The sequence below is a fragment of the Cebus imitator genome, unplaced genomic scaffold (assembly GCF_001604975.1).
Source record: "Cebus imitator isolate Cc_AM_T3 unplaced genomic scaffold, Cebus_imitator-1.0 Scaffold510, whole genome shotgun sequence".
Taxonomy (NCBI): Eukaryota; Metazoa; Chordata; class Mammalia; order Primates; family Cebidae; genus Cebus; species Cebus imitator.
In genome coordinates this window covers 1,309,190-1,315,982 of record NW_016107825.1, presented here as the reverse complement: position 1 = coordinate 1,315,982, position 6,793 = coordinate 1,309,190, and positions in this window count along the sequence as shown.

Below are 6,793 nucleotides of genomic sequence, written 5' to 3'. Positions count from 1 at the left end.
TTTTTAGTAGAGACAGGGTTTCCCATATTGGCTAGGCTGGTCTTGAACTCCTGACATTGTGATCTGCCCACCTCAGCCTCCCAAAGTGTTGGGATTACAGGCGTGAGCCACCACACCCGGCTTCAAGCCCATTTTTAAGTCCCACTCAGCCGCTCCTCTCATTGACAGTTGTCTTCAAGAGCCAAGAAATGGTGGTCATATAGAGCCCCTCTCTCTTTTCTCTTCCCCTGCTGCTGCAGCATGAGTAGCTTGGATAGGAATTCTCTGACCAAATGACCCCAGATCACTTCTATGAGAGCCCCTTCTCTGTCTATCCTCTCTAGGATAACCTGCATAAGACTTGTCTATACCTCTAAGCTTAAACGATGGGTAAGGAGCAAGGTCAAGGGTGTGGCTATGGATCTCTATTTTGCCTCTTGCCCTGGCCCCAGAACTGTTAGAGACTGATCTGTGCTTCCCATGTCACCCAGAGAAAAGTCATAGCTTTTAAAGTCCTCCAAGGCTATATCATATTTGTTATATGGGGGGCAGATCCCCCCATCTCTCCAACCTCATCTGCCATCTGCTCCAGGGTTCTGAGCCTCCTTGCTGTTCTGGGATACTTAGACAGGTTTGTATCTCTGGGCCTTGACACTAGCAATTCCTTCTGCCTGGGATTCTCCCTCCATTTCTTTTCCCTATACTGTTTTGTTTCCTATCACATTACCATCTTATAATATGCCATATTATATACTAATATAATATTGTACATAAATAAATATATAAATAGCATAATGGTAATGTGTAATTTTCAAAAAGGTAAAATCATGAGTCTCATACAAATATAAAATAAAAACAAGTCAAGTATTTTATTTCATTTATTAACTAAAGAGTGAACCAGTAAGATGTTAAATCTGGTTCATGGAGATTTATATTCTTTACTTGACAAAATTAATATTCATTGTTATGCCCAGGAAGCATTTGCTTTGCTATGGATAGGAAATTATGCATTCTTATCAGTTTCTACAGTTGTAAAATAGCCCAGTCAATCAAAAACAGTTCAAGGTGAACACCTTATAGACTCCGATAAACTCTGGGGTAGACAAGGCATTCTGCTGAGAGGACAGCAAGCGATTCATTTTACCCAGGCTTGTCTCGGACACATTAAGTTTTGCCAATAACTGTATACTCATATTCCATATTAGTATAATAAATAGTATATAGTACATATTAAAATATAACTAACTTGCTATATCAGAGTGTAAGTTCCTCAAAGGCAAACATTTTTATACTCCCTTTCATTGCTGTATCTCTAGTTTCTTGAACACTGGCTGGGACGTTGTATTTAGTAAATTCTTGTTGAATAAATGAATTGAAAACTTCATCAGTACATGCAATAGTTGTATAGAAATAAAGGCGTCTAAATCTACATAGAGAAAAAGATGGTTATCGCAAAATGTAGCATAGTCTTTGAGATGTACTTCATATGAAATTTGCCATCACATTATGCTTTAAGTAGAATGCTTAACTGCATATCTTCAGCTTTCTTCAAGGCTCCAGTCAATCATCAAAACAATAAGTAGATTCTTATATTACATTTACATAATAAACATCCCTATAGTGATTTTTTGAAAGCCCCCAAGGTAAATTCAAGTTTCTACCTACTGGAAAAAACAAACAAACAAACAAAACAATCAAACAAACAAAACCGCTGGCTTGTTTTCCTCCCCACATTTTCAAAAATCTTGGGATCTAGAAGGCCAGGGGCCCTAATTAGAAATAAATTTTTTATATATTTCAGTGGACATTTAGGGACACAGAAGTTTTCCATAAAAAAAACTTACTATTTTTAATTTTTAGCTGAGCCCAGCTTACAAAATCTTCGTAAGAGAATATGAAAGAAAAACAAGCCTAGTTACGATACATTTTATGCTTGACCAAAAGGGCTCTTCAGTTCAATTACTTGGTTTCCCGGTCAGAATGTCAGTGGGTCTGTTTTTCCTGTTCTTGGGTTGTCTCAAGGGTAGACCAGCTGTTTTTACCAATCTCATTAGTAAGTATTTTTAAAAAGAAAGCCCCCTTGAAAGTTCATCAATGCTCTTGCAACCTCAAAAACAAAATTTAAAGACATTCTTCTAGGAAACAGTCATATCAAACCTTTTACTCATCTAAATTGGTTATGCATTCATTGAATGCAAAAATTAAAGATCTGGCTAGTTAAAATCCTGCTCTATAAGGAAGTTGAAACTTTCTAAGCTTCTATCCAAATTGGAATTTGGTATATTGAGTTCCGCCCCCAAAAAGATACTCTGAAGACAATATGTAGGAGAAAAAAAAACAAATGCATGTATTTGTTGAGTGTTTATCATGTTCCTGATGGTGTGCTAGCAATTTTCAAACACTTTTTATTTCATTTTCACAATATTCCTGTGAGGTAGTTATGATCATCCTCAGCATCAGCACCATCTTTGTACGGCCGGTCCTCAGATAACATCCCTTCTTTCAATGTGGTCTTGTTATGAGGTCATAACACATTGTTTTGTTCAATACTAACTTTGTGAGGCTTGCACATTCTTTCCATGTCTGTTGTAGGTTTTCTCCAGGCCCAGTTTCCTCCCATATCCCAAAGATATGCATGTTCGGTGCACTGGTGTGTCTAAAGTGTCCCAGTGTGAGTGTGTGTGGGTGTGTGTGCGCGCCCTGAGATGGGAGGCATCTTGTCCAGGGTAGGCTCCCACCTTGTGCCCTGGGCTGCTGAGATACACTCTAGCCACCTGAGACCCTGAACTAAAATAATTGAGTAAATATGATAATTATCTTACCTGTTTTAATTAATCTTTCCTAAATGTATGTATTGCTCACATTTATTTCAATGTTGAATGTTAGAAGTATTTTGGTCTCTATCTAGAAGTTTGTTGATGTTTGTGTGACCAGAAATATGCCATAAGAACTTAAGTTTTGTTCATATCAATTTGCCTATGGGAAAATTGGTTTTCTTATAGTTGATTCTCTTAAAGTTGCAGCTTCCAAGAAACTTATGGATATATATATAGTTTCCTCATACACATATAAGGACTTACCTTATATGAGGAAATTGAAGCTGATAATATCAGATAACTTGGCCAATAAAGTCACAGAGCTTTACTGAGGGAGGAACCCAGTCAGGGTTCAGAACTAGGGGTCTGAGGCTCTTATCCTTTTGCTCATTACAACTGGCAAGCTGCAATCCATATCATTTTATTCTCTTCTGTTTAATTCTGTGCTCTATAAATTGGCAATGAGGTTTAAAGTACTGCAGGAAGGAGAAATACAAATGGAAGAGATTTTAATCAAACTCATATTTAAAATATACATGTTCAATATGTTACTGCTACCCCTTGTCAATGTGTAGAAATGGTATCCAGTGAACTTCTCATTAGGACTACAAATACTGATTGATGGGTGCCACAATCAATCTGATCTAGAAACCAAGTAATTGAACAGAGGATTCCTTCTGGCCAAACATAAAATGCAACAAAACTAGGCTTGTTCTTCTTTCATGTTCTCTGACAAAGATTTTGTAAGCTGGGCTTCCCTGAAAATTAAAAATAATAAATTTCTTTATGTAAAACATCCTGTGTCCCTAAAACCTTTGATAGGTGCCACCATCAAAGCTTTCTTGCCTGGAAATTTCTTAATTCCTTTTGTTCAATTAAACAAACATCCATGTTTTCAACTTGTCTTTCCCTCTCGTCAGTGAGCTGTGGACCACTGTCACCTATGGTTGAAGCTGTTGCTCCCTGCAAGGACAGCAGCAGGGAGAAGAGGGTATAAACCTTCCACAGTGAATCTTCACAAAAACACTGAGAACTCAATGTTGGTCCCATTTTATAAGTGAGAGAACTAAAGGCCAGAAATTCCAAATCACTGGTTCAAGTTTATTTAAGTGAGACTCAATCTTTTACCACCAACCTCTAAGCTGTATGTTCATTTTCTCATGCCATGTCCTGTGATTCTGGAGGTTACACTCCAGAATTCACACATATATACATAAAAGTCCTTGATGAAATGATATAACTTCCTGATAGGTTCTTCTCTGCCACTTCCCAGACAGAGCTGATTTATTAAGACAAGGGAATTGCAATAGAAAAAGAGTTTAATATATGTAGAGATGGCTAAACAGGAGACTGGAGTTGTATTATTACTCAGATCAGCCTCTCTAAAAATCTGGAGGCTAGGGTTTTTTTAAAGATAGTTTGGTGGACAGGGGGCTAGAGAATGGATAGTGCTGATTGGTAGGGGATGCAATCATAGAGGTGTGAAAAATGGTTCTCATATGCCGAGTCTGTTCCTGGGCGGGGCACACAGGACTGGTTGTCATGAGTCATGGGTCTGAGTAGAGCCATCCAGTCATCAGAAATGCAGTGTGAAAAGACATCTCAAAAGGCCAATCTTAGGCTCTATTAGATTAGTGTAGAAGTAATCGAGGTTTTAGCCATTATGGCAAAAATCATGAATACTTTTCCACCAACCTAATACAATAGTGATGTTATTTATAGAAGTAATTGGATAAATTAAAAATCTCTTGACCTCCATAACAATGGCTGGTAAGCCACCAACATCTTAGAATTCAGGCCCCTCTTCATCCTCCTAAACTTTTGGTCTTTTATTAGTTTTATGAAGGTAGTTTAGTTTGGGGAAGGACAATTGTCATTTAAACAATAAACTAAATGTCTCCCAGAGTTAGTTCTTCCCATACTCAGAAATGACCGAGGGTAGTTTGGAGGTTAAAGACAAGATAGAGTTAGTCGTGGCGGATCTCTTTCATGGTCATAATTTTTGCAAATGTGGTCTCAGTGGCAGGGTTTGGACAGTGCCCCAGACTGGGAGACCCTGCCACCTCCAACTGCTGCAGCCATGCCTTGACGGTAGAGAGACTGGGGGTACCTGGAATGACAGCCTCTTTCATTTGGAAGGTATAGCACATCCAACCTCTGACAGGCACTAGCTGCTTCACTTAAGTGAGTTTGTCCTATTATCTAGTTGTTTCCCACTGTCTCAAAGGAAAGATAATGCGACCATTAGTTTATAATCAGCAAGGAGTTCAGAAAGGCCAGAATTTGGAGTAAGTCCTAAACTTCACCTAAACCCTTCTATAAATTTAACTGCCTATGTTCACTTCTGAAGCTTATTAGTTTGTGATTGTGGTAGGTAAATTTATAGGAAGATTTGTGGAGAAGAAAGACTCTATATTAAACACATAGCTGGAAATTGCTTAGCTTACACTTTGAGGGAAGTTTAAAAATTTGGTTTGGATGAAACAAATGTGTCTCCTGAGAGTCAAGTGCCTCTTTCTTTCATTTTACCAAATGAATCACATGACCGGACAAGACAAAGATACACCAAGTCATATTGGATATGATGAAGTGTTATAAGGCAAAACAAAAGAGACCATGAGTTGAGAGAAAATCTTTTCCTTTCATAAAAATATGGAAGTAACAAAGAGAGATGAATGCAAAACAGTTGTGGCCATTTGAAAATCTGGTTTTGTCTATAATGCCCATGTGCACAAATCTGTGATTTAGAATAAATCTGAACATTTACCCGAGCCTCCATTTAGGTCCACTGCTATTTGTTCTGCCTGTTTTTATCATGATTTAAGCTTCATATTTTATTGTGCAGAAGGACTATGTGGCAGGCTAATGGTCTAAATACCTATGTCTCATTTTATAAGTATTTATTGCCAACTGGTACACTTGTATCTTTGAAGTCACAGCCATGGCCCACTGGAAGCGCATACCTCTCTCCTCCCCTCTGTGAGGATGATTTTCCCAACACTCTTGTTTACATCAGAATAGCTTCAATGTGGAGTTTTAAAAAAAAAATCTACATCCTTTCATATCACTCATCTTTGCTTTGTTATATTTTTTCTCTCCTTCACCTTACATGTCATGCAGTGAAGGCCACAACTAATAAACCAAACAACCTAATCTGTGCTGCACTTAAATTAAAGCATTGTTGCACGATGAGCTAACTGATCATTCATAACCTGCCTGGGGTTGCTGCAAAGGGCCTAGGGGAGAGAAATGAACAAAACTCAGAAGAGAGGTTCAGCATAAAAGAATCTCCATCATGCATAAAAGATCATGCATAAAAGATCATGGAGAAACTGAAACCGCTGGACATAATTCTACTGGTATTTATGAGCCACTAGAAGTTTCGAAGCAGGAGAACCGCACTGAGAAATATTGCTTCAAGAAAATGAATCAGACAGTGTACATGAAAGACTGCTGCAGACTGAAGGAGGAAGGATCAATTAGGGGGCAACTTTGATAACACCAACGAAAGGGGATGCAGACCTGGACATGAATACAGGTCTCCTAGTATTTAAGATCCAGATGATGACAGTGGAAATAAATAGGAAGGTGCTGCTGGGAGAGATTTCAATCATAGAGTTGATGACATTTGGAACTATTGGGTATAGGGTAAAGGTGAGTAACCATACAGGACAGAAAAAATGTGGAACAATAGTGAGTAGAAAAATGGGCCAGATGCAGTGGCTCATGCCTGTAATCCCAGCACTTTGGGAGGCCAAGGTGGGTGGATCACCTGAGATCAGGAGGTCTAGACCAGCCTGGTCAACATGGTGAAACCTGTCTCTACTAAAAATACAAATAATTGGCTGGGCGTGGTGGCAGTTTCCTGTAATTCCAGCTACTCACTCAGGAGTCTGAAGCAGAAGAATCTCTTGAACCTAAAACGTGAAGGTTGTAGTGAGCCAAGATCGTGCCATTGTACTCCAGCCTAGAAAACAGAGCAAGACTGTCAAAAAAAA